Genomic DNA, 26,667 nt, shown 5'->3' with positions numbered 1-26,667 from the left:
ATAAGTAAGCTTGTATAACATTAGCCATTAGAAAAATGTAAAACCATGATGAGATAACTACTACATACCAAATAGACTGGCTAAAATTTAAAATACTGACAATATGAAAGACTAGTGAAGATGCAGAGAAACTGGGTTTCTTTTATATTACTGATGGGAATGTAAAAATAGTACAGCCACACTGAAAAACAGCTTGGCAGTTTCTTATAAAATTAAACATACATTTACCATATAACCCAACAATCACACTCCAGAGAATTTATTCCAGAGAAGTAAAAACTTATGTCAAAACCTATACACAAATGTTTATAGCAACTTTATATGTAATAGCTAACAACTGGAAATAACCCAAATGTCATTCACTGGTGACTTGTTGAACAAATGGTGATACATCCATGCAATGAAATGCTGCTCAACAATGAAAAGAACTGAACTATTTATTCATACAACAATTTGAATGAATCTGGAAAGAATTATGCTGAATGAAATAAGTCATTCCACACTACTGGTAGGAATGTAAAAAGCCACTACAGAATACAATATGGTAGTTCCTCAGAAAATTAAAAATAGAGTTACCATATGATCCAGTAATTCCACTTCTGGGTATATATCCCAAAGAATTTAAAGCAGAGTCTCAAAGAGATACTTGTTCACTCATGTTCATAGCATCATTATTTGCAATAGCCTAGAGGTGGAAGCTACCCAGATGTCCATCAATAAGTGAATGGATAAACAAAATGCCATATACATTTAATGGAATATTATTCAGCCTTAAAAAGGAAATTCTGGTACATATTACAACATGATGAACCTTGAGGACATTATGCTAAGTGAAATAAGCCAGTCACCAAAAGACAAATACTGTATTATTCCATTGATATGAGGTATCTAGAGTAGTCTCATGAAGAGAAACAAAGTAATATGGTGGTTACCAGGGGCTGGAAGGAGGGAGTAATGGGAAGTTGTCATTTAATGGGTGTAGAGTTTCAGTTTTGCAAGATGAAAATGTTCTGGAGAGTGGTCACATGACAATGTGAATATACTGAACTGTACACTTAAAAATGGTTAAGATGGGGGGGGTGTGCCTGGGTGGCTTAGTTGATTGAGCATCCAACTCTTGATTTTGGTTCAGATCCTGATCTCATGGTTGTGAGATTGAGCCCATGTCAGGCTCTGCGCTAAGCATGGACCCTGCTTAAGATTCTCTCTCTCTGTCTCTCCCTCTGCCCCTTTCCCCCAGTTGTGCTCCCTCTCTCTTTCCCTCAAAAAAAAAAAAAAAAAAAAAAAAAGATTAAGATGGTAAATTTTACCACAATTAAAGAAAACATCAATCTCAGAAGTTTATATGCTGTTGGAAAGGAAGAATTTGCTCTGCCCTACAAGATCCTTCTAGCTGGACTAAGAATCAAAAGGACATGAGGCAGATTAATGGGAGAAAATAAAACTTAATAGCATATGTATGGGGAATCCACATAGACATGAAATTCCAAAGACAATGAGGCAAGGAGATGGTTATATGAGCTGAGAGGGGTTGGGGTCTAGAGATTACAAAGGGGAGAAAGACCATTAGCAGGAAGGTTAAAGGAGATGTTTGGAAAACAAATCTTGCCCTGTTATGCAGGTAAGTTTCTTAGGTAAAGAGGAAGCTCTGTTAATAGCTTTCTTTCTGGTTTGAGCGTGCAGTTGAGGTCAAGGTGAAGAGCTTTTCCTTGATCTGCTGGGTTTCTTTTCCTTTTAACTTTTAAAGCTCATGCCAAAGTAGCCCATTTTGGGATAGGCTGGCCTTGGTCCCTACAGTACTGTATGATTTATTTATTTATTTGTTTGTTTGATTTTGAGAGAGAGAGAGAGAGAGACAGAGCGTGAGCCGGGGAGGGTTATAGAGAGGGAGACACAGAATCTGAAGCAGGCTCCAGGTTCTGAGCTGTCAGCACAGAGCCTGACGCGGGGCTCGAACTCACGGACGACTGTGAGATCTTGACCTGAGCGGAAGTCAGATGCTAAACCTACTGAGCCACCCAGGCGCCCTTGTATGATTCCTTTTATACAACATTCTCAAAATGACAAAACTATGGAGATGGAGAACAGATTAGTGCTTGCTAGAGTCAGCACTTATGCTGACAGTGTGGGAAGCAGGGAGGGTGTAAATACAAAGAGGTATTTTGTGGTGATGGAACATTTCAGTATCTTGATTCTGATAGTGGTTACGTGACTCTGTACATGGGATAAAGGTGCTTAGAACTATACACACCTATACACACAAATGAATACAGGTTAAGAAAAATGCTGAGAATAGAATAAGATCTGTAGTTTTGTTAACACTAATGTACCAATGTTCATTTTTAGTTTTCATATTGTACCACAGCTATGTACTGAAGGAAGCCAGTTGAAGGGTACATAGGACACTATACTATTTTTGCAAGTCTCTGCGAGCCTATAATTATTTGAAAAAACTGAAAAGAATCACTTTGAATTGAGAGAGAGAATGAATGATTGAATGAACGAACGAACAAATGAACCAACAAACAAGCAGTCGGCCTGGGAGATAGGAGACCTGCATGTTCTAGTTTCAGCTCTGTCAGTAGGTATGACCCTACACAAGTTATTCCATCTTTTCTGGGCTTTAGTTTCCTAAGCAATGAAATAAGGAGTTTGAATAAATGATCTCCAAAGATGCTGCCATTTCTAGACTAGTATAGAAATTAGTGTTGTAATTGAATATGGCAGATAAGGGAGCAATTGTCATTTCTCAGGCGGGAGTGAGCAGATTGGATGCAATGTGGTAACACAAATCTATAGTCCTTTTCCTACTATTTAAAAATCCTAAAAGCTCAGAAAAGAGGATGTTTTTTCAGGCCTATAAATCTGACCTGAACTGATGTGAGATTATTTATAGTCTTTCTTTATTCCACTTAATGTGAATATTCATGCATTTTGCTGCAGAAATATTCATGTGTTTGATTACAGGGTGCAGCCCCAGATCCTGCTGGAGGGCTGGGTAAAATGCACCTTCCTAAAATCAGAAAAATTTTGAATTGGTTTCAGGGACTTTGGATGAGGGACTGTGGACCTGTCCAACCAAGCTGGACGGTGCGATGTAGGCTGGAGTAGAAGCCCAGATACACGGTGTAGATTGGTAATGTGGTAGAGGCTGAAAGTAGTCATCAACCCCCACTTCCCCTCAGTACATCTCGCCCCCTGTGGTTCATTACTATCTTGCTGATGAAATGTAATTATCCACTTGTGCACAATATATATATTTTTGTTTTTAATCATTTAAATTTGTGTGTAAATTTTTACAGCTCTCCCCTGCTATCTGAAAGAAGAGCGTCTGCTATGAAACCTTCCATAAGCCAAAATGGCGTAAAGCAAAGAAGCAGTTACCATTAATTTACATGGGAAAATTTTTAAGCATTCTCAGACCCAAAGAATAATCTCCCTCAGGCTTTTTTGACACTTTAGGACACATCTTGCTAACGAATGCACAAAATAAGTGAAGATAAAGCACAGATGCTCACAGACACGCTTCAAAGCTGCGGCAGCTTGATGTTGAGTGTGGCTCCTAGGGAAGGAGCTCAGCCATAGCCCCAGTGCACACTGCCTCTGTAAGGGCTCACTGCAGAACAAACACTGGATGCTAAGTTTGCTTTTCGCTTTTTTTCATAGAAGAGAAAATCCTCTTTGTATTTCTTTTGCTTGGTGAAAATGTGTGAATGCATGTCTTTTGTAAAGCAAAGTGGCTTAACTTGAACTTTTGAAAGGCAGGGGATGCCTGTATTACTTTTTTTAAAGTACTTTTAGTTTTATATACTACTTATTCCCAAGAACGTAAATGCTTTTAATAATCATATGATGGACACTTAATTGTTTCCAAGGTAATGACTCATACTCTTTTCATACAGAATTAAATTTTTGTTGTTTATACATAGTTAACTTCACTGAGCAGTGTGGCTTTGTTTGTTTTCATTGATTCCTGTTGACACATTTGGCTTTTAGGATTAAATTTTTGTTTAAATACCCTGTCTTTTTACTTTTGCCTCCATCTCTATTGCACATTTAGATAGATGGGATTAATTTAGTATGCATTTAGTGGAGACAAATTATGGCACTTCATCTCTCTCTTAGGGGGTGTTGATTCCTTAGCAGAGACTTTTTGTTTCTGAGTTCACTACAGTTAACTTGGCTACCTTAAAAACCTTCTTAGTCTTTTCTTCATGTTAAAATTCTCAGAGATCTTTAAACATATTATTAGAAAATGAATTTTAGTCTCCTTCATGTTTATAAAAGACCCTTTCTAGATTCAGTTCTGTAATTACTGACTGCAAACCTGCATTACTTATGAAGGACTTTTTTTTTTGTATGACTAGGAGAAAATTAAAATTTTTAATTCATTCCACAAATGTTTGAGGTGCTCTTGGCATGGGATGTACAAACAAGAATAAGACACAGTTGCTGCCCTTCAGGAATTCATCAGAAACAGTATAATGAGCATGAGCTCTAGAATCAGACTCTTTAGATTTATATTCTGGCTCTACCACTGCCAAGCTATGTGATCTCAGGCGATTTCCTTAACCTCTTTGTGCTTTAGTTTCATTTGTAAAATGAGGATGATAACAGTACCTATATGTTAGGGTTTTATGGAGATTAAATGGGTAAATATAGGTAAAGTGCTTAGAACAGTATCTGGCACATAGAAAATATCCAAATGTTAGCAATTTCCATTATTATTAGAAAGTTCATTTTAGTGGGGGAGATGTGCAAATAGTGAGAGTACCTTGGGATAAATGCTATAGTATGTGTGACCAATATGCTGTGGAGACAGGGAGAAAAAATCTCTGTAGAAAATTGAAGATTTTCAAAGGCGAGGTGACCTAAGTGTTGGGTCATGGTGGATGAGAAGGAAATGACCAAGGCAGGAAGCTAAATTAAAACACAAGAAACTGCTTAGCGAGGTGTAGGGAAGTAGTCGTTTGGTGTGGGCTGAATGTGGGGGATGGGATGAGACAAAAAGGATAGGTTGAACATGTATGTCTGCTTCTGCCAAGATAGAGTAACCTGTGCTGGACTTTACCTTCCACTGTAAACAAGTAGAAAACTGGATTAAAAAAAAATGAAACAATTGTATTCTTGGAGTACGAGGCAGTACAGGATTGTGATTCCTGTGAGAGGTAAACAGATGAGGTGAGAACTATCACTCTGGCTTCCTGCTGGGAGGTATTTTCCAAATAGCAACACAGAAAGGGTGAACTCCAGTGGAGGATGGTGGCATTGCTGAGTTTGAGGAGACAGATTAGATTTTGGGGAAGTGGAGGCAGCTGGAAATTGCAGAGCAGAATCTGGAAGAGGAGGGAGTACACAGAGAAAGGCTCCAGAAATCTAAGGTGCACACTTGAGTGTATTGTTGAAATATAGGCAACACATGACTAGGATGAAACTCCATGAGGCTGGGGAGCTATAAGCTGTACAATTCTCAGAGTTCTCACAAAACTGGCAGACATTTGATTTCTAACTGGACAGTATTGACAGACTTTGTTGAACAGCAAGTCTCAAAAGGATCGTGCTGATCTAAAAGTAATAGAAGTGCCAGCGAAAGCATATCAAATCTCTTAAAAGGAAGACTATAAAATCCAGACACTCAACAACACAATATCACAATAGCCAACATTCAGTTACAAATTATAGTACATTTCAAGAAGCAGGAAAATATAATCTGTACCCAGGAGAAAAATCAGTCAGTAGAAACAGATCCATAAGACACAGAGATAATGGAATCAGCAAACTTATTATAAATATGTTCAAGTGTTTAAAAGAAAACATGACTAATGATAAAAATGAAGGAAAAAAAAAATGTCAAATGTAACAACTGTAACTGAAAGTTTAATGTGTAAAAGGAAAACTTACTCTGAATTGACTCAATAGCAGAGTTGATGCTAAAGAAGAAAAGATAAGTGAATTAAAGACATAGCAATAGGTGCCCTTTTCATCCTAATATAAAAGGATCCATGAAAAATTATAGCTAATATTCTTAATAGTGAAAGACTGAATGCTTTCTCCCTAGGATAGGATGTTCTTCCTCACCCTTCTGTTCAAAATTTTGCCAGAAGTTCTAGCCAGTCAAGAAAAAGAAATTAAAGGCATATTGGATTAGAAAATAAAAGCTAGTCTTTATATCTATCTAAATAACATCCCATGCTAAGAAATCCCTAAGAATTTACAGAAAAGCTGCTAGAACTGATAAGCGATTTTGGCAAGTATAAGGCATATAATGTCAAAATATATAAATCAATTGTACTTCCTTATATTAGCAATGAACAGTTGGAAAATGGATTTGCAAAATGTTTACAATATTAGCACACATGAAGTGAGAAGGGATAAATTTAACAAAATATATACAAAGTCTGTACATTGAGAACTATAAAACATAAATGAGGAAATCAAAGATGACCTAAACATACCATGTTCATGGATTGGAAGGGTTAATATTGTTAAAATGTCAGTTCTTCCCAAATTCATCTGTAGATTTAGCATAATCTCAGTCACAATTTCTTCAGGTAATTTTTTTCGTCAAAATTGATAAGTTGATCCTAAAATTAATCAGTGATTGCAAAGATCCAGAATAACCAAAACAATTTTGAAAACTAACCCTGTAATGCTAACATCACATGATTTCAGAACTTCCTAGAAAGCTACAATAAGCAAGACTATGAGGGATTGGTATACAGGTAGGCATATACATCACTATGATGAAATACAGTTCAGAAATGGACTCACATGTATATGGTAATCAATTTTTGACAGAGGTTGCAAGGCAGGTCAATGGGAAAAATACAGTATTTTCAACAAATGGTACTGGGGGAGAAAAGGAACTTTAATCCTTACCTCATACCATAAAGGACAATAACCTTGAAATGGATCTTACACTTAAACATGAAAACTAAACTGAAAATTCTAAAAGAAAACATAGGAAAAAATTTTGTGACTTTGAAGTAAGCAAAGATTTCTTAGAAAGCATGAAGTGTAGAAGAAAAAAGAAAAACTAGAGTTCATCAAAATTTACAACTGCTCTTTTGAAAATGTTAAAACAAAATGGCAAGCCACAGACTGGAAGAAAATATACACATGTCTGACAAATGACTAGAACATATAAAGAAGTCTTACCTCTCAGTAAGAAGACAACCAGTTCAAAAACTGGAAAAGATTTGGATGTTTTATAGAAGAAGTTATCTAGCCAGTAAGTACGTGAAACATGCTCAACGTCATTAGTTGTCTGGAAATGCAAAGTCAAACCAGAAAGAGAAATCCCTATATAGAAATGAGAATGGGTAACTTTAGGAAGTCTGACCATAGTAAATGTTGGTGAGGGCGTGTAGCAGCTGGAGCTGTCCTACATTGCTAGTGGGAATGTAAAATGGTACAACCACTTCAAAGAACTATTTGGTCATTTTTTAAAAAGTTAAGCATATCCTTGTATCTTAAAACACGGCAATCCCACTCCTGGGTATTGAAATGATAGAGAATGCAAATAAATGTGCGTTCAGAGCATATTTACTGTAGCCATAAACTAGAAACTATCCAAATGTCTAAGGTGAATGGAATATTTTTCAGAAAGAAAAATGAGTTGATCAGTGATTCAGTCAAACATGGATAGATCTCAAGAACATTATGCTGAGTGAAGTCAGATACAAAGTATGATTTCATTTACATGAAAAATCTAAAATAGGTAAAATGGTAGTAAAACATCCACTTTGGTTGTTTGCTTGGGGCCGTAAAGGGGAACAAGGGAAATGTTAGGGTACTAGAAATGTATTATATCTTTATTATGGTGGTGGTTACAGAGATACATACATTTGACAAAACATTATACTGTATACTTAAGATGGGTACATTTTATTGTTAGTAAATGTTACTGAGTTTGTCATTTTATTGCTCAAGAGTGTTCCTTTGCATGGTTATAAAGCAATTTATTTACCTTAAATGAACATTTTGACTGTTTCTAGCTTTTGGCTACTGTGAGTAAAGCTGCTACAAAATAAATAAAGCTGATTTAAAAAATAAAGGAAAAGTTGTAGCTACATTTTGAGGAGCTTTGTATATAGTATTAAGATCTAATTTTATTTTGGGCTCAGTGGAGACTACAAAGGTTAAGTAGTAGAGAAACTTGAATAGATATGTCTTTTGAAAGCTGACTTTTGGCAGCTGTGAAGGTTGAGGGTTGCAGAAAAGAAAAACTGGAGGCAGGAAGGCCTGGCAGGAGATTGCTATAATCTATTCATTTCTCCCCCTGCCCAGCTTTATTGAGGTGAATTGTCAAGTAAAATTATATATATTGAAAGTGTACAACATGATTGTTTGATATAACATAGCTTACCTTTGTGTGCGTATGTGTTGTGTGCACGCGTGTGTGGTGAGAATGCTTAAGATCTACTCTCTTAGTAAATTTCAAGTGTAAAATAAAGTGTTATTAAGTATAGTCACCATACTGTACATTAAATCCTCAGTAGTTATTCTCTTGTGACTAAAAGCTTTTACCCTTTGACAAGCATCTCCCCATTTTTCCTACCCCCTGGTACCTGGTAACCATCATTCTGCCGTCTCTTTGTATGGGTTGAGTTTGACCCCCTTATTCCCTTTTTTTTTTTTTCCCAGATTCCATATATAAGTGAGATCATACGGTATTTGTCTTTCTCTTTCTGGCTTATTTTACTTAGCATAATGTCCTGTGGGTTCATCCATGTTTTTCCAAATGGCAGGATTTCCTTCTTTCTCTTGGCTAAATAATATTCCTCTGTGTGTGTGTGTGTGTGTGTGTGTGTGTGTGTGTGTGTGTGTGTGTGTGTGTGTGTATCAGATATTCTTCATCATTTATCACTCAATGAACACTTAAATTGTTTCCATATCTTGGCTATTGTGAATAATGCTGAACATGGGAGTGCAGACATCACTTTAAGATAGTTTTCATTTCCTTCAGATAGATACCTAGAAGTGGGATTTCTGGATCATGTGATAGTTCCATTTTTAATTTTTTGAGGACCCTCCATACTGTTTTCCATAATGGCTGTACCAATTTATAGTCCTACCAGCAGTGCACAAGAGTTCCCTTTTCTCCATATCCCCACCAACACTTATCTCTTGTCTTTCGATAAAAGTCATCCTTAGCCCTAGCAAGAGCCATTCAAGTGGTTAGTAATGATTGTGGTGTGCTCTTTACCACTCCTACTCATGTGTCAAGAGTGAAGGGAGAATCTTCTGGGCCCAATTCAGAGACACAATAAGAGCAGTATCTTACATGAATAGAAGTTTATAGTTTGAATAGAGAAAAGTGAGAGAGTAACATCTTTACCTTAGGCTTCCTTTTTTCCAAAGAACCTACTAGGACAGTTAAAACCATTTTCATATTGGGAATTGCAACTTAGTTCTGGTCAAGTACCATCATCTATCATAGTAAATTAATGACAACTTGAATAACTTTTGTATTCAATTTGTAATTCTTATTTATTTATTAAAAATTTTTTTTTGACGTTTATTTTGACAGACAGAGAGCATGAGCATGGGAGGGGCAAAGAGAGGGGGAGGCACAGAATCTGAAGCAGACTCCAGGCTCTGTCTGATCTGAGCTGTCAGCACAGAGCCTGATGTGGGGCCCAAACCCACAAACCGTGAGATCATGACCCGAGCTGAAGTCGGACGCTTTACCCACTGAGCCACCCAGGCGCCCCAATTTTATTTATTTTAGTTGTATAAGAACTGTAACAATACAATGTTTATAATTTTTATATTCATACATATTTAAATAATATTTTAACAATCATTTAAGGCAATAATGGATGACTGATGGGGCACCTGGGTGGTTCAGTCGGTTAAGTGTCTGACTCTTGATTTTGGCTCAGGTCATGATCTCACAGTCCTGAGATCAAGCCCCACATTGGGCTCCGTGCTGGATGTAGAGCCTGTTTGATTCTCTCTCTCCCTCTGCCCCTCCTCTGTGCACTCTCTTTCTCTCTCTCTCTCTCAAAAAAAGGGGGGGGATGACTGAGTTTTTACCCTTAAAAATGTTCCCTCAAGGATGAGGGATACTCACAATTCTGTGTTCTTATTTCTGGGCCCAGTTAGTAAGGATAAGTTGATCATAGGTTTTGAAGTGCTATAATATTTAATTCTTGGTGCTTAGATTCTAATGAGTTAGGATTCAGATGCCCACATCTCTCCCTTGTGTTGCTCATTACTACTGTATGGCCAACTGCTTTTCATTAATACTATTGTATTCTATAATTGTCCCTTCTTTATTCTTCTACAGGAGTCAGAATTTTCATGTGTTACGTGTGTGTGTTTAACACCATAGAGGCCCTTTAGTTACCAAAACATATTCATCTGTGCTTGTGGTTTGAAGACTATAATGACTGTTTTTCTAAAAATAGATACCTTGGAGTAGATTTTTTAAATGGGCACTAGATGTTAACCATTCAGATAGTCGTTTCTGATTTAATACTTATTTCTGATTTAATACTTATTTGAAGTTCTAGATACAAATTTTTAGTTTATGGAGTGCAGCTGCATTTCTTTTCTTCCTATGACTCACCAAAGCCTACTCAAAGCCTTTCATTTTTTTCTATTTTTGTATACTGAAGCTTCATTTTAACAAATATTTAAAAATAGCTTTAAAAATTACCATTCTTTTGGAGTCTCCTTGGAAGTTTATTTCATTTGCTCCAAAGTTTTTTTTTTTTTTTTTTTTTTTTTTTAAGCAAGCTGAATTGGTTTCATATCCAGAGTTGTGAGGTTAGTGCTAGGTCTAGTAAATACTATACTGTAGTCTAAAAACTTAACAGTAGTGTTTGGAATTTTTCAAACATTGATAATTTGCATGAATGTGTTCTTTATAGCATTTAATAATTACAAGGGGCTTTCTATATATCTTAGTGTTCAGTATCAACAAGTAAGTGAAATTTATTTTATCCTCAAAATAGAAATAGCTTCATAAAGCTACTTCCTCACCATTTCTCTCTAACTTTAGGTTATTTCTTCTATGTTGCTGTATATTTAAAAGGGATGTCATTTAGTTTCACAGGACTAATAGTATATACAAAGCTTTTATTAAAAGATTTTTATGTAGTACTATTATTTTTAAATATTATGTATTGTCTCACGTACTTTTTATTCTGTAGTTCCCTTGATCAAAAACAAGAGTGACAGGGCGCTGGGTGGTTTAGTCAGTTAAGCATCCAGCTCTTGATTTCAGCTCAGATCATGATTTCACCATTCAAGAGATTGAGCCCCATGTTGGGCTTTGCTCTGAGAGCACAGAGCCTGCTTTGAATTCTTTCTCTGTCTCTCTCTCTCTCCCTCTCTCCCTCCCTCTCCCTCCCTCTCCCTCCCTCTCCCTCCCTCTCCCTGCTCCCCTCCTGCTCACACTTTCACTCTCTCCAAATAAATAAGTAAACTTAAAAAATAAATAAAAACAGTAGTGACATTAGAGTGTGCATGATATAATTTTGTGAGTACATAGAAAGGATCTCCAGAAATGAACATCTAGAAGTTGGAAGTCCCGGCCTTAGAATTTTTTTTTAAAGTTTATTTATTTATTTTGAGAGAGAAAGCATGAGTAAAGAGGGGCAGAGAGAGGAAAAGAGAAAATCCCAAACAGCCTCCACGCTGTCAGTGCAGCGCTTGATGCAGGGCTCGAACTCACAAACCATGAGATCATGACCTATGCCAAAGTCAGGAAGTCAGACGCTTACCAACTGAGCCACCCAGGCGCCTCTTAGAATTTTAATCTAAGTTTAAAAGTACTCCAGATTCTTGATTTCCAGCATAGGTCATGTTCCCAGGGTCATGGGATCAAGCCCTGCGTATGGCTCTGTGCTGGGCGTGGAGCCTGCTTAAGATTCTCTGTCTCCCTCTACCCAGCTCATGCTCTCTGTTTCTCTTAAAAAGAAAAGGAAAAGAAAAGGAAAAAAAAAGTACTCCTGCGTTTACCTGGCCAACTGAGGACAAAACTGGAGTGGAGTTTGAAGGATACGCTGCACTGTACAAATATAAGGTGGAAGTGGAGTATTATGACTGTTATCATGAGAAATATTAGCAGTTGAAGCTGTGTGGTATAGTGGAAAGAACAGAGTTTTGCAAGATGACTGACCTGGGTTCAGTCCTGGCTTATGTCATTTACTAGCTGCTGTTTGGGCAAGTTAACTACTCAGACCTGTTTTCTCATCAGCAAAAATGGGAATAATAATACCTATCTTGTGAATCGTGAATGAAAGGTCTAGGTGACAACATAGTTTTATTTCTCCTTCCCTAACTAGAGAATAGGAAATGTCCTTGGCAAAAGTAAACACCTTTCTGAAGCAAAGTAAAAAATTATATTTTCATTAATGAATTGCAAGTAAAATAGGATTGACTAATAGTTTAGGAGGATGAAGAAAGTAGTGGTTGCTGGTTAACATGTGGTCCTGAATTAGATTTTAGAACTCTTGAAGTTGGTTTAGTATAAAGGAGTTCAAAATATGAATACAGTTGGCTGCTACCGATGTGTTACAAACCCAGACAGAGTTGAAAGTAGGGAGCCCAGGGTCTCTTAAATGGGTGAGAATAATATATGTCAAGAGGCTTTGTAATCTTTAAGTTATTTTAGCAATGAATAAGGTACTGTCACTTTTTACCCTTGGCAGAAGTAAAGGGAAAACATCTGGGGGTGGTAGATCTCCCCAAATTCTCTGGTATACTCTTCTCTGTGGGTAAACTGCTACTGCATCGCTGCCACTGGAACCATGTGGGCTCTTAGATGTCCCTGTAGTTAGGAGCCTAAGACACATGTTTAGATATGGTGATGCCCGGTCTAGTTTTATGGAATGTAATAAGGTGCATGGCTCTTTGTATGCCTAGCAAGTCTTGAAATCTCACTGAATGGCAGTTTAGTAAGTTTCCTGCAGATAGATAAGTTCTATCCTTCTGTGATGTGGAGTCACAGACACTTGATAAATATTCCTTGATTTCTCCAGTTTGAATTGCTCATTCTTCCAGCTGTCTGTCTCTTCAAAAAATCGGAAGATTGGACATACCATTGAGCTTTCATTGTGCATCGTCTAGATCAGCTGGTGTCAAGTGGTGGCTGCTTCCTTTAGACTTGGGCATATGTTGACACTTTAAATATATACATTTATATTTGTCAATTATTCCTCAGTAAAGCTGGGAGAAAAAAGGATTGGGCATATGTTCTTCAGTTTACCTTTTGAGATGCATCAGTTATAGCTAACCACTTCATGAATCAGTTGGCCTATCTGTGTCCTTTATTTTGGACCTCTGATTTCAGTAGAAGTGTATCTAACACTGTGATCTTTTTGAAAGAAATGATTTTGTCTTTCTATTCCTATTGCCCAGCATATACTTGACACATAGAAAACCTTCAGTAAGTACTCACAGAATTTAATTGAATGGAGTAAAACCTTTCCTAACCTGAGGACTTTGCCTTTCTCCTGACCTTTGCTTTAGTCATTACTTTAATTAGATCATGGTATTTATCTTACATATTATTCTTCATAGTATAGGGCATCATGGCTGGAGATAGTGATCAACTCTTCCCAAAGACTGAGAAAGAAAAAAATGCACTTAAATTGTAGCAGGATTGATTAAAATTGGTGGTGGGGGGGGGGGGGGATTTTTCCTAGCTGTAACATTTATTAGGGATGGATTGCAGAGACACTTTTGCATTCTTTTACTTTGAAATCTTCCATGGGCTTGGCATACACCTTCTTAAAAACACCGAGAAGAGTAACATAACATTCTTTCCTCCTTCACTGAGAAGAGTAACATAACATCCTTGCTTCTTGCCACTTGCTGTGCCAGCCACAAGCTCCCCTGTGCCCCTCGTAGCCATGCCTCACAAAGTTGAAGAAATCAAGGGCTTTCCGCTCATAGCCAGGTGAAAGGATGCCAGATCTGTCAAGATCAAGAAAAATAAGTATAATGTGAAGTTTAAAGTTCGATGCAGCAGATACCCTTTGACCTTGGTCATCACAGGCAAAGAGAAGGCAGAGAAACTGAAGTAGCCCCTGCCCCCAGGTCTGGCAGTCAAGAGGCTGAAATGAACCTGGCACACTGATTTGAACTATATAAAAATTTAAAAAATTAAGTGTGTATATGTGTGTGTGTGTGTGTGTGTGTGTGTATATATATATATATATATATATATATATATATATATATATATAAATAATTTTTATTAGCTTCCAGATATTGCAGATTAAGAATTTGAGAACAAATTGTGATCAACAGGTGTACAACTTCTGCAAAAAATGTAGGATTTGTTATTCCATAATATGTTCCTCTATCAAAAACAGCTGTCTCCAAGTAGTGCTTTGTACTGTTGGCAAATTCATTACAAATGCAGGAAGCAATTCCTGTTTAATATGATTGTGATTTGTAAAAATAATTTAGGTGTAAGCTATCCCCAAATCTTTTTTTTTTTTTTTTTTTTTTTTGTAGCAGTCCTATCTTAAATCCTCATATTTTGGCATTACACATGAGTGTCATGAGTTTAAATTCTGGAACATCCAAGCAGAAATATAAGAAAGGGCTCATTTAGGCTGGAATGGCAAACATTCTAATTGGGAGGGTCCTCATTTTGATTTCTGCTCTCCTGCCCACCCCCTTAACCAAAAACCAAAGGAAAACATCTGGAGTCATTTAGGCAGTATAAATATTCTTAAAAGAATGGACCCCTAATCATAAAGCCTTTCTGGCACTGAAAGATTTGTTTGGATAGATAGAGTTCACGTGATGGGTAAAAATATTTTTGAATTCACAAAGACTCCCACAAGTCATGAGTGGAGAGTTTGGGAGTATGGCAGACTGAGACTGATGGAGTTCATAATAGGTTTTAAGAGGAAAATAATCCATTAGTGCACAGGGGATACTCTCTCATGTTTTCCCTTAGAAAGGTAGCTGATTTCCTGTTAAATGATGGTTGTTTCACTTAGAAGGCAATGTGCTGAAGGTATAAATTTAGTTTTATTCTCTTTTCACAGTTTAAACAAGTTTTCTTACAGGGAAACAAAGAGAAAACAATGCCCTTCAAAGCCTATGTCTTCACCCTCTGCTTTGTAGTTCTCTCCCTGTAAGACATAAAGTAGGGAGGAGGAATAATAGCAAAGCCTTGAAAACACACACACATACACACACACACACACACACACACACGTATCAATTAAGGAAGGGAATTGAAAGGTATAGCTGTGTTGCAATTAGTCAACCAATATTTATTGACCGTCAACTGTGCATTAAAACACAGTGACAGATAATTGAGGTAAAAAGGGTTTCTATACTCCAAGGACATAGAGTATTCTTGAGGAAACTAGATGTAAACATACGAAGTTACAGTGGTAATGTAAGATAAAAATAATTTAATCGTATTTGTCAGTAACTGCCAAGTGGGAGATTTAGTTAAGTGTTCCAGGAGTTCAGGTCAGAGATAGACTACTCTGAGTGAAGGGCTTTGTGGAAGAATTTTGAGCAGCTGCTTGAAGAATCGGTAGAATTTTGGATTGATGGAAAATAGGAAGAAGATATTTCTGCCCTTCCTTTTCACTGGAATACCATATGGGGAATTCAGGAAGAGCAGAGTTAGGATCATGTTAATTTTGGGACAAAATTAGCAGTTAACCATGTTGGAGAACTTTAACTTAATGAACCTGAAAAAACCTCTTGACGATTTCACCATCTTTGTAAGTTCCTTAATTCAGGCCTATAAAACAGAAACAAAACGTTTTTAAAGCTCTGGAAGGCATAGAGAAAGTGATGCCATCCAGGATATTCACTGTGAAAGAAGCAGTGTTGTATTATTAAATTTGGACATTTTAAGCAGTTTGAGGAAAAGAACACACACAAAGGAGTCATGTGTCTCTACTTCAGAAACCTTGACTTCCAACTGCTCAGAAAGCTCTGGTAACTACAGAGCATCAAATAAGCTTTCAGAGATTCTGATCTTCATACAAATTACCAATATAAAGAGGAAGAGATTTTTTATATGCCTTCTTTCTCTCTTATCCTCAAAACTAAAGTGATTGTATTTTTCTCAAGACCAAGTTAAGGAAGATGATATATCATTCTTGTCATTGTATTGTCTTTTCTCTTTTTCCTGTCCCTCTTTCCTTTATTGTAGAGTACACTTGTTGAGTACATTTTAATAAATTATCTATTTAAAAATATCTAAATCCGTACTCATGGCTATTTATAGGTAGATATGATAGAAATGTAGAGATTATCAAATTTATGGTGAATGGGCATACACAGTCCTTGGGTTGCATGGATTGTTTTTTCAAGCAAATCTGGTCAAGTTTTGTTTTCAGACTAGAAATGAACAATATCTTTTCAGGAACCTGGAGGAATCAGAGAGAAAAAGCAAATGTTGCTATATCAGAGAGAGTAGTTTTATTTTTTCCTGGGAGACTAAATCATCAAGTAGGTTTTATTGTATATAAAAATCTCTGGTTGAAAAGAGCCTTCTTTGGTGTGTGTTACTTGATTTTAAAAATTTAATCTCATTCTTACATAAAACATGTCCCTGTTAGATAGCACAGAAATTCATTAAAAAAAATTTTTTTTTAACGTTTATTTTTTTTTGAGACAGAGAGAGACAGAGCATGAACGGGGGAGGGTCAGAGAGAGGGAGACACAGAATCTGAAACAGGCTCCAGGCTCTAAGCTGTCAGCACAGACCCCGACACGGGGCTCGAACTCACGGACCACGAGATCATGACCTGAGCCGAAGTCGGCCGCTTAACCGACTGAGCCACCCAGGCGCCCCAGAAATTCATTTTAAAAGTACCCATAATCTTACCACTCAGAGATAGCTAGTATTACTATTTTGGTGTATAGCCTTCAAGACTATAAAAGTGAAGGGGCACCTGGGTGGCTCAGTCAGTTAAGCGTCTGACTCTTGATTTCGGCTCTCACGGTTCTTTAGTTCAAGCCTCACATTGGGTTCTGCGCTGACAGTGTGGACCCTGTTTAGGATTCTCTCTCTTCCCTCTTTCTCTGCCCCCTCCCCTGCTCTCTCTCTCTCTCTCTCTCAAAAAAAATAAACTAATAAATTTTTTTTTAAAGACTATAAAAGTGAGTTTGCCCATGTGTGTATTTTTGTTTATATAGCAGTATATAGAGAATTGCTTTTAAATTTTTAACAACTACATGGTATTCCATTGTGTGGATATACCATAATATGATTCATTATTCTGTTTGGTTGGATGTTTGTCCTCCTAAATTTGATGTGATGTCTTTCCCTAGCCCTAGGTCCCACAGATGTTATCCTATATTTTCTTCTAAAAGTTTTATAGTTTCATGTTATTTATTTATTTATTTATTTATTTATTTTTAAAACTAGAATTGTTTATTTTTTTTGTACTCAGAGTACTTTATTTTTTTTATTTTTTGTATTTTTTTCAATATATGAAATTTATTGTCAAACTGGTTTCCATACAACACCCAGTGCTCATCCCAAAAGGTGTCATGGTTTTTATTTAAATCCATGATCGATTTTGCATTGATTTCGTGCATGTAGCATATTTTAAGTCAAGGTTCTTATTTTCTTTTTCCTGTCTGTGAATGTCTAGTTATTCCAGCACAATTTGTTGAAAAGACTACCCTTCCTCCATTGAACTGCTGTTGCACCTCTGTCAAAGTTCACTTGGTGTATTTGTATTGATCCATTTCTGGATTCTCTATTTCACTGATCTATACCTTTCTCTTCTGCCAATACCGCACTGTCTTGATTTCAATGGCTATGTAGTAGGACTTAACATCAGATAAAGTGGCTCCTCCTACTTTATTCTTCTTTTTCATGATTATTTTAGAATAAATTGGTTTGTATCTGTCATAGTTTTTGTGGTGGTGGCAGCAGAACCTTGCACCTCTTCTGCACCCCAACTGAGCACAGGGTGGGAGAAAGGATTTTTTTTAGGGAATAGGAAATAGTTCCTAATGTTAAACACCATTTCTGCACCCCAGCTGAGCACAGGGTGGGAGAAAGGATTTTTTAGGGAATAGGAAATAGTTTCTAATGTTAAGCAGAAACATGACATCATTAAACATTATTTTTGTAGAAAATATTCCTTTCATGATATCAGTAAGACTATTGTACAGTGTTTAAAGTGGTACTATCCTGTTTGAAAGCAAAGGAGTAGATGGCTAAGTACTCAAGGACCCTTCTGTTGTTGTTTTCATTTTATCCACTGTTGTCAGGGACTTGGGTTTGGGTTTCTACAGCAACCACAGTCTGGACTACATAATTCCAACACATAGTGTGCATGTGGTGTTAACTCTGATGCCTTATACACTACATGTGGCAGAGTTTTAGTTGCTATGGAGATCAATCTTTGGACACACTTGGTTGATAACGATGTCTCTCATATGTGGATTTTGCTGCTAAAAGAATATGAAGTGGTGCTATTAGTTGACTGAGAGACGTAGAAGACTTTATCAATAATTTCTCTATAGCTGAGAACCTCACATTTGAAAACTTTAAGTTAGACATTTGCTCACAAACATACTAAACACTAAACACTAAAGTGTCTGTGTGTGTGTGTTTGCTTGCTTGATACCTGGAAGTGGAGGGAAAATATGACATCAGAGAACACATTGTCAGAGGAATTTGACAGACTCCTCTTGGCCAGTCAACCTCATTTAAACAGTATACTGTAAAAAAAAAAATTCAAAGACTAAATAACTTACATTATTTTAGTGGGCTTATAATAAAGTCAGTTGTCAGTAAAAAAGGGAAGGGAGCAATTCTTCTTGTGAACTATTCTCATTTGAATATGGGGCCTTGGGTAACAGCTAGGAAGAACCTTTTTCTTGGAGCACTTTACCTCTGAAGAGTCCTTTGAACTCCAGAAATGAGAAACAATTGAGGAAGAGGAAGTGATTTTTTTTTTCCTTTGATAGTGTTACTTAAACTAGGATACAGGTTCTAGACCTAAGAGAGACTGTTGCTGAGTGTCCTCATTTGCAGAATTCTTGAAAGAAATGTAGTTGTAGGCTGATAAAAATCTTTGCTTTGGGTTAGAGAAACTTGTCAGCCAGGAGTTGATATACCAGAGTAGTAGTTCTCAACCCCGGCTGCACATTAGCATGTGGGGCTTTAACACAGTACTGATGTTTGAGCCTAACAAAAGCTAAATCAGAATCTCTGGGAATGATGAAAAACTGTGGCGTTGGTATTCTTTTTTTCTTCTTCTTCTTCTTGAAAAGTGAATACTTGGGGCGCCTGGGTGGCTCAGTCGGATAAGCGGCCGACTTCGGCTCAGGTCATGATCTCGCGGTCAGTGAGTTCAAGCCCCGCATCGGGCTCTGTGCTGACAGCTCAGAGCCTGGAGCCTGTTTCGGATTCTGTGTCTCCCTCTTAATGACCCTCCTCTGTTCATCCTCTGTCTCTTTCTGTCTCAAAAATAAATAAACGTTAAAAAAAATTTTTTTTTAAAAGAAAAGCGAATACTTGATACTAATATGCAACCAGGATTGAGAACCTCTGCAACAGAGTAAGTTTTCATCTAGAATCTTACATTTTAGCTGAATTTGTATATTAGAATGCAGTAAGAAAAGTAATGTGAACATTGCAGAGTTTAGAAAGGGCAGTCTTACCATCTATGTTAGTTTCCTGTTGCTGTTTTAACAAATTACCACAGACTTACTGGCTTTAAACAACACAAGTTTATTATCTTACTTTCCTGGAGATCAGAAGTCCTAAATGGGTCTTAGGGGGCTGAAATCAGGATGTCAACAGAGCTGAATTCCTTCTGGATACTCAAGAGAGAATCCATTCCTTGCCTTTTGCTACTTCTAGAGGCTGCCCACCTTTTTTGAAAGGCTTGTGGCCACATCACTCCAACCTCTCTGCCTCTGTTGTCACATCTCCTTTTCTGACTCTGACCCTCCTGACTCCCTTATGAGGATCCTTGTGATTATATTGAGCCCATCCAGGTAATCCAGGATAATCCCCTGATCTCACGATCATTAACTTAATCACATCAGTAACGTCCTTTTGCCAAGTAAAGTAACATTCACAGCTTCCAGGGATTAGGACCTGGACATCTTTTGGGACAGGAGGGCATTTATTAGGCCTACCATATGAGCTTAACACAAAGATCGTCACTTTGGTCTTTTCCTTACTAGTCTTTAATGTGCATATTTTTATTAGAATGTGATCACCTTGCATATACAGTTTTTATTCTTTCCTGCTTAGTCCTCATAACCATCATTTTGAATAGCTGCATAATAGTCCATCCATGATTATGCCGTATTTTACATTGTCTTCACCCTGTTGTTGGATTTTTATGTTATTTCAGACTCCTATTGATAGATCAAGTGTGATAAGTGTTTTTATTTATTAGATAGACCCCATGATGTGGGTGGAAGTACTTAAATATTATAAACCTTTTTATAGTGTTTAACTCAAACTCCAAAGTTGTATTTTTGAAGAGTTCTAATTGATTTGCAACACTATCAGCAATGTAAGAGAACAGTATGGGTGCCTTTATATCTTTGCCAATATTGGTCATTATCATTAGAAAAAGACTTTTTACTAAAAAGATAGGTGAAAAAGTGTTGTCCTGATTTAAATTTAATCTACTTGCAAATTTTCCCCATATTTCTGTTTATTTCTCTTTGCATGTTTTGTTCATTTATTTCTTATAGTATGATTTATTTATTAATCTTTAAGATATCTTTTGTAAGTGATGAATCATAAATTCTACTCCTGAAACCAACATTATACTGCATGTTAACTAACTAGAATTTAAATAAAGATTTGAAACCAACAAAAAATCTGTAAGACAACTTTATATGGTGGAACTACTGACTTACATGCTACAAATCTTTTTTATTATTTTTTTAATTAAAAATTTTTTTTTAATGTTTATTTATTTTTGACAGAGAGAGAGAGAGACAGAGCATGAGCGGGGGAGGGGCAGAGAGAGAGGGAGACACAGAATCCGAAGCAGGCTCTAGGCTCTGAGCTGTTGGCACAGAGCCCGATGTGGGGCTCGAACTCACAGACCGTGAGATCATGACCTGAGCCGAAGTCAGATGCTCAACCGACTGAGCCACCCAGGTGCCCCGCTACAAATCTTTTTTAAAACACACATTTAAAAATTTTAAATTGTTCTGATCTGTTTTTCCCTTTGTGATTCTTTTATTTTGCTATGTTTACGTTTTCACCTGACAAAGGTTTGTGGTATTCAGTTGTTTTCTTTTACTTATTTCATGATTTAGTCACTGCCCTTAGCAAATTGCTAGCAAGCTAAGAGGTTCAGGGACTTAACGAGTCCAGACTTACCATATGACTTACGGTACCAAGCAAGTACCAAATTAATTTGATTCTGTTTGTATAATTTATCAAAATTAGGAACAAATTTTTAAAAGGACTGGAGAAGAAATCTAACAATTGTAGTACAGTCCTTAGATGTTTATTGCCCTTTGCTAGAAGGTTTATTCACCATGCTGTCATGTTGTGTGTTCATGCAGATAATTGAGAATTATAGTAAGCTATCCTAGTCTATGATAAACAGACAGAATGCACTTTAATTACATTCTAATTTATTATCTAGTGAAAGTACCTTGCTAACAAATCAACCCAGATATGACTTATTGGATAGCCTTTGCACTTAGAGGAATAATCAGTCTGTAATCATAAACAACATGAACCGTTCATCTTCTAGATTGCTATTATATTTATTATGCTCAAATGCCTGCACTGGGCTTCTTTTCTGTTTGCCTCCCGTTTCGTGGCTTATATGCCCCTACCCTGCCTGCTGTAAGTTGGTGGCATCCTGTGCTTACCAATTCTTTCTCTTGAAATATGTGTTAGGTTCATGCCTGGGAACAGAGTTCTGTTACTTTACCATAGGAGTAAAATGCATTTTTCTCCAGTTACAGTAAATAGAATAAACTGTCACCGTAATGTACTAATATGTGATTTATTTCCTGCTACCCCGATAAGAACTAGCACAATTCTAATTCTATAAAGAAAGAGTTTGCCCCACAGAATAGCCACCACATCCTTTAATATCCTGTATTACTTCCCCCTGGTTCCAAAATGGAGTATGCAAATTAAGATGAAACAACAGCTAGCCCCTGTTATTTTGTTTGGAGACAACCTTGTGCAGAGAATCTTATCTGGGCTTGGGTTTTCTGGTGCAGTACCTTCTTTAATTCTACTACTTAAGAATGAACATCCTCTGGCACTGTTTCCACAGAATAATTTAGAAGTTTGTAGCAGTAGCTATTAACAGTAGATGATAATAATTCCTATCTGAGAGTATCCCCTTTTTTATGAACAAGGATCTTACACCTAGAAGACCCCTCACTAGTGCTTTTAGTGTAATGCTCACGACCAATGTGTCCATAATTGTACAGCTGATAAGTGGTAGAAGGGACCTGGAATTTCTGCATTTCAGTGCTGTGATTTTTTGTTTCCATTCTTGGACCAAATTTGAATTAAAAAGGAAGGTAAAAAGATTTTACTTACCCTCTTTTTCCACATTGGGAATTTGTTTTGGCATGCAGATCAACTTAGGGGGCTTGGAAGTTCTTTACGTTCTGAAGATTTCTGCAGAAAATATAACTAAAAAAATTTTTTTACCTGGAAATTGCTTAATCACTTCCATTTGAGAGTTTTCGTTTTATTTGGCTTCAATATGAGTGGTAAAATCACCTTTCTTCTTTACTTTTTGTTTAAGTATTCTCTCTGAGCCAGGTGATGTTTAAGGTCTACTCTTAAGATTCTGTGATTATGTCCCTTAAATGTCTTGCTTTTTTTCCCTGTATGTTCTCCACCCTCACACAGACCCAGGTTTCTGGAGTTTCCCATAGGATATTCTCCTTAGGGCCTGTTCAACCCCATTTTGGATCTGACCAAGGCATTGTTACTATTTTATGGGGTCCTTTGTTCCTGGAACCCTCTTGCTTGTCTCCTCAAAGCTAGATTCTGTGTGCTGTCTTGTCTGAATATTAGGAGGGAATTAGTAATAATTTTTACTCTTTTCTACCAGGGAAGCCTTAGATGCTTCTGTTGGAACTAACCCAAAAGCGACCATATTTAGTGTTTTGAGATCAGATTGAGGGGAGGGAGAGAGTGGGATCTTGACAAGGTGCAGAAGGAAGTATGTAGTTCTGAGCAGCCAGGGGCTTGTTTTGTGCATCCTATTCAGGCTGCTACCTATTTCATGTGGTTCTCCGGCTGTGCTTGAGAATATTAGCAGGGCTCACTCCAAGCCAAATCCTTCTCTGAAGCTGTGGCCTAGTTTGTTTTGGAGAAAATTTACTTCATGTTTGCCATCCTCTTCGCTCTGTAGCAGTTACTATATGAATTATTCAAGAACCCCTTTTTATGACTATGTTTGAACTCCATTTTAGGAATAATAACTATTCAGTTATATTCTGAATTTCATGGCGTTTTGACTTTCAGCAAGACCCTTTTAGGATCAAATCAGAGCAAAATAGTTGCTTATATTTGACCATACTGGAATGTAAGTCCCACTTTGGCTTCCAGCCTATAAGTTATGAAATACTCCCCCAAATAGATCTTACCAAGATCACTAATGACCCCCATATCACTAAATCTAATGAATTTCTTTTAGTGTTTGTTCTATTTGTATTGTTGACAGTTTCTTTTTTGTTGAAAAATGCTTTTTACTTGATTTTCTTCTTTTTGGCCATTCCTTCCCTGCCTCCATGGCAGGCTTCACCAGCTGATTAAATGTTGCCGTGCCGTACTATTACTCTGTTCTGTCCCCAGTTTATTCCGTTTCTTTCAGTTACCAGAAACAATTTGCATCAGTCTAACCTCACCCACCTGGCCTCCTTCTAGTCTTCCCTTCCCCCCATATTCCCAAAGAACATAAAAGTGGATGTGATCATACTGAAAAACATGCTGTGTTCTTGAATAGGAGGTCTCAGCATCATAAAGTGCTGATTTTCCCGTACTTAGTTTGTAAACTAAAGTGATCTCAATGAAAATACTAGAGAAACTAATTATAAGATGCATATTGGACCCTGAAAAACCTTGAAAAATAAGAACAATGAGGAGGGACTAGCTCTTCCAGATGTTAAAATATGCCATAAATTCTTAATTAAAGCAATGTCGTACTGGTGCATGAATTGACAGACTAATAGAGTAGAATTGAAAATTCAGAAATAGACTAGAAAATATAGCAACTTAGGATATGTATGGTAAAAACAGTATCTTATATCAGTGGAATGATGGATTCTTTATTTATTTATTTATTTATTTTTTTAAATTTTTTTTTTTCAACGTTTATTTATTTTTGGGACAGAGAGAGACAGAGCATGAACGGGGGAGGGGCAGAGAGAGAGGGAGACACAGAATCGGAAACAGGCTCCAGGCTCTGAGCCATCAGCCCAGAGCCTGACGCGGGGCTCGAACTCACAGACCGCGAGATCGTGACCTGGCTGAAGTCGGACGCTTAACCGACTGTGCCACCCAGGCGCCCCAGAATGATGGATTCTAATAAATGGTATTGTTTTAACTATAGCCATCTAGAAAGAGATTGTGAAGTCCCTACTTAATGTTGTGCACTTGGATAAACTCGAGATTGGTCAGAGATCTAAACATAAAACATGAAACCATGGGAGAATTTAATGATAACATTAGAGTTATAAAGCCTTTCTAAAATTCTGACTCAAAATCACAAAGTCAAAAGATTGGTTAATTTGTCTTTTTATTATTTATTTTTAAAGATTAAAAAAATTTTTTTTGTTTATTTTGAGAGAGAGAAGTGAGTGTATGTGAGGGAGGGGCAGAGAGAGAATCCATGGGGCTCCATCTTATGAGCTGCAAGATTATGACCTGAGCCAAAATCAAGAGTTGGATGCTTAACGGAGCCACCAGGCACCCCCTTATTTTTAAAGATTTTATTTTTAAGTACTCTCTACACCCACCGTGGGGCTTGAACTCACAACCCTGAGATCAAGAGTTGCATGCTCTACCAGCTGAGCCAGCCAGGTGCCCCTAATTTTCCTGTTAAAGATCAGTATGGCCAAAATTCACCATAAGCAAAGTCAGAAGAAAAATACAAGATTCATTGCAATCTCTATCAAAATTCCAATAGAATTTTTACAGAAATTTAAAAACAATCCTAAAATTTGTATGGAACCACCAAAGACTCCAAATAGCTAAGCAGTCTTAAGAAGAACAAAGCTAGGGGCACCTGGGTGGCTGAGTCAATTGAGCATCTGACTCTTGATTTTAGCTTAGGTCATGATCTCATTCATGGTTTGTGAGTTTGAGCCCTGTATCAGGCTTGCTGCTGTCACTGCGGAGCATGCTTTGGATCCTCTGTCTCCCTCCCTCTTTGTGCCTCCCCTGCTCATGCTCTCTCTCTCAAAAATAAAAATAAACATTAAAAGAAGAAGAACAAAGCTAGAGGCATCACCATTCCTGATTTCAAACTACATTTCAGAATTACTGTAATCAAAACAGTGTGGTAAAAATAGACATTGATCAGTGGAACAGAATAGAGAGCCCAGAAATAAACCCATACAAGCCCCAGAAAACCATACAAGGTCAATTAATTTACAACAAAGGAGCCAAGAATATACAATGGGGAAAGGATAGTCTCTTTAATAAATGGTGCTGGGGAAAATGAACAGTCATCTTACACCATTACACAAAAATTAACTCAAAATAAAGACTTGAACATAAAACCTGAAACCATAAAACTCCTAGAAGAAAACATAGGAGAAGCTTAGCTCTTGACATTGGTCTTGGCATTAGTTTTTTGGATTTGACACCAAAAGCAAAGGCAACAAAAACAATAAATAAACAAGTGGGACTACATCAAACTAAAAAGCTTTTGTACAACAAAGGAAACTATCAACACAATGAAAAGGGAATGGGAGAAAATATTTGCAAAATCATGTATCTGATAAGGGATTGATATTTAAAATGTATAAAGAAATTACACAACTCAATAGAAAAAAATATGATTTAACGATAGAGGACCTGATGAGACATTCTTCCAAGGAAGACATACAAGTGGCCATCAGGTACATGAAAAGGTGCTCCACATTATTAATCATCAGGGAAAAGTAAATCAAAACCACAAAAAGATATCATCTCATACCTGTTAGAATAGCTATTATAAAAAATACAGGAAATAACAAGTGCTGGTCAGGATGTGGAGAAAATGGAATCCTTGTGCACTGTTGGAAATGTAAATTTGTGTATCCCACTATGGAAAACAATATAGAGGTTTCTTAGAAGATTAAAAATATAATTACCATATGATTCAGCAATTCCACTGCTGGGTATTTATCTCAAGTAAATGAAATCGCTATCTCAGAAAGATATCCGTACCCTCATGTTTGTTGCGGCATTATTTACAATAGCCAAGACATGGAAACAACCTAAGTGCCCATCAAAGGATGAATGGGCAAAGAATATGTGGTGTATAGATAATGGAATATTATTCAGCCATAAAAAAGGAATCCTATTTGTGATGATATGAGTGGACCTTGAGGGCATTATGCTAAGTGAAATATGACTGTGAAAGACAAATCCTTTGTAATCTCATTTCTCTCATTTATATCTCATTTATATATGAAATCTATATATGAAATGAGTATGAAATATATATGAAATCTCATTTATATATGAAAAAA

General features: G+C 36.9%; 1 protein-coding gene and 1 pseudogene across 2 annotated transcripts in view; both read left to right on the top strand.

Moving 5' to 3' along the window:
* Positions 1 to 26,667, top strand: part of PDSS2 (decaprenyl diphosphate synthase subunit 2) — a 287,564-nt gene that overhangs the window by 5,463 nt on the left and 255,434 nt on the right. The gene's annotated exons all lie outside the window — the stretch shown is intronic.
* Positions 7,540 to 16,617, top strand: LOC147581129 (large ribosomal subunit protein eL38 pseudogene; annotated as a pseudogene).

This window comes from Puma concolor, chromosome B2 (genome assembly GCF_028749965.1).
Source record: "Puma concolor isolate L17-30 chromosome B2, mPumCon1.1.hap2, whole genome shotgun sequence".
NCBI classification, from domain to species: Eukaryota; Metazoa; Chordata; class Mammalia; order Carnivora; family Felidae; genus Puma; species Puma concolor.
This window is presented reverse-complemented; position numbering and strand designations above follow the sequence as displayed.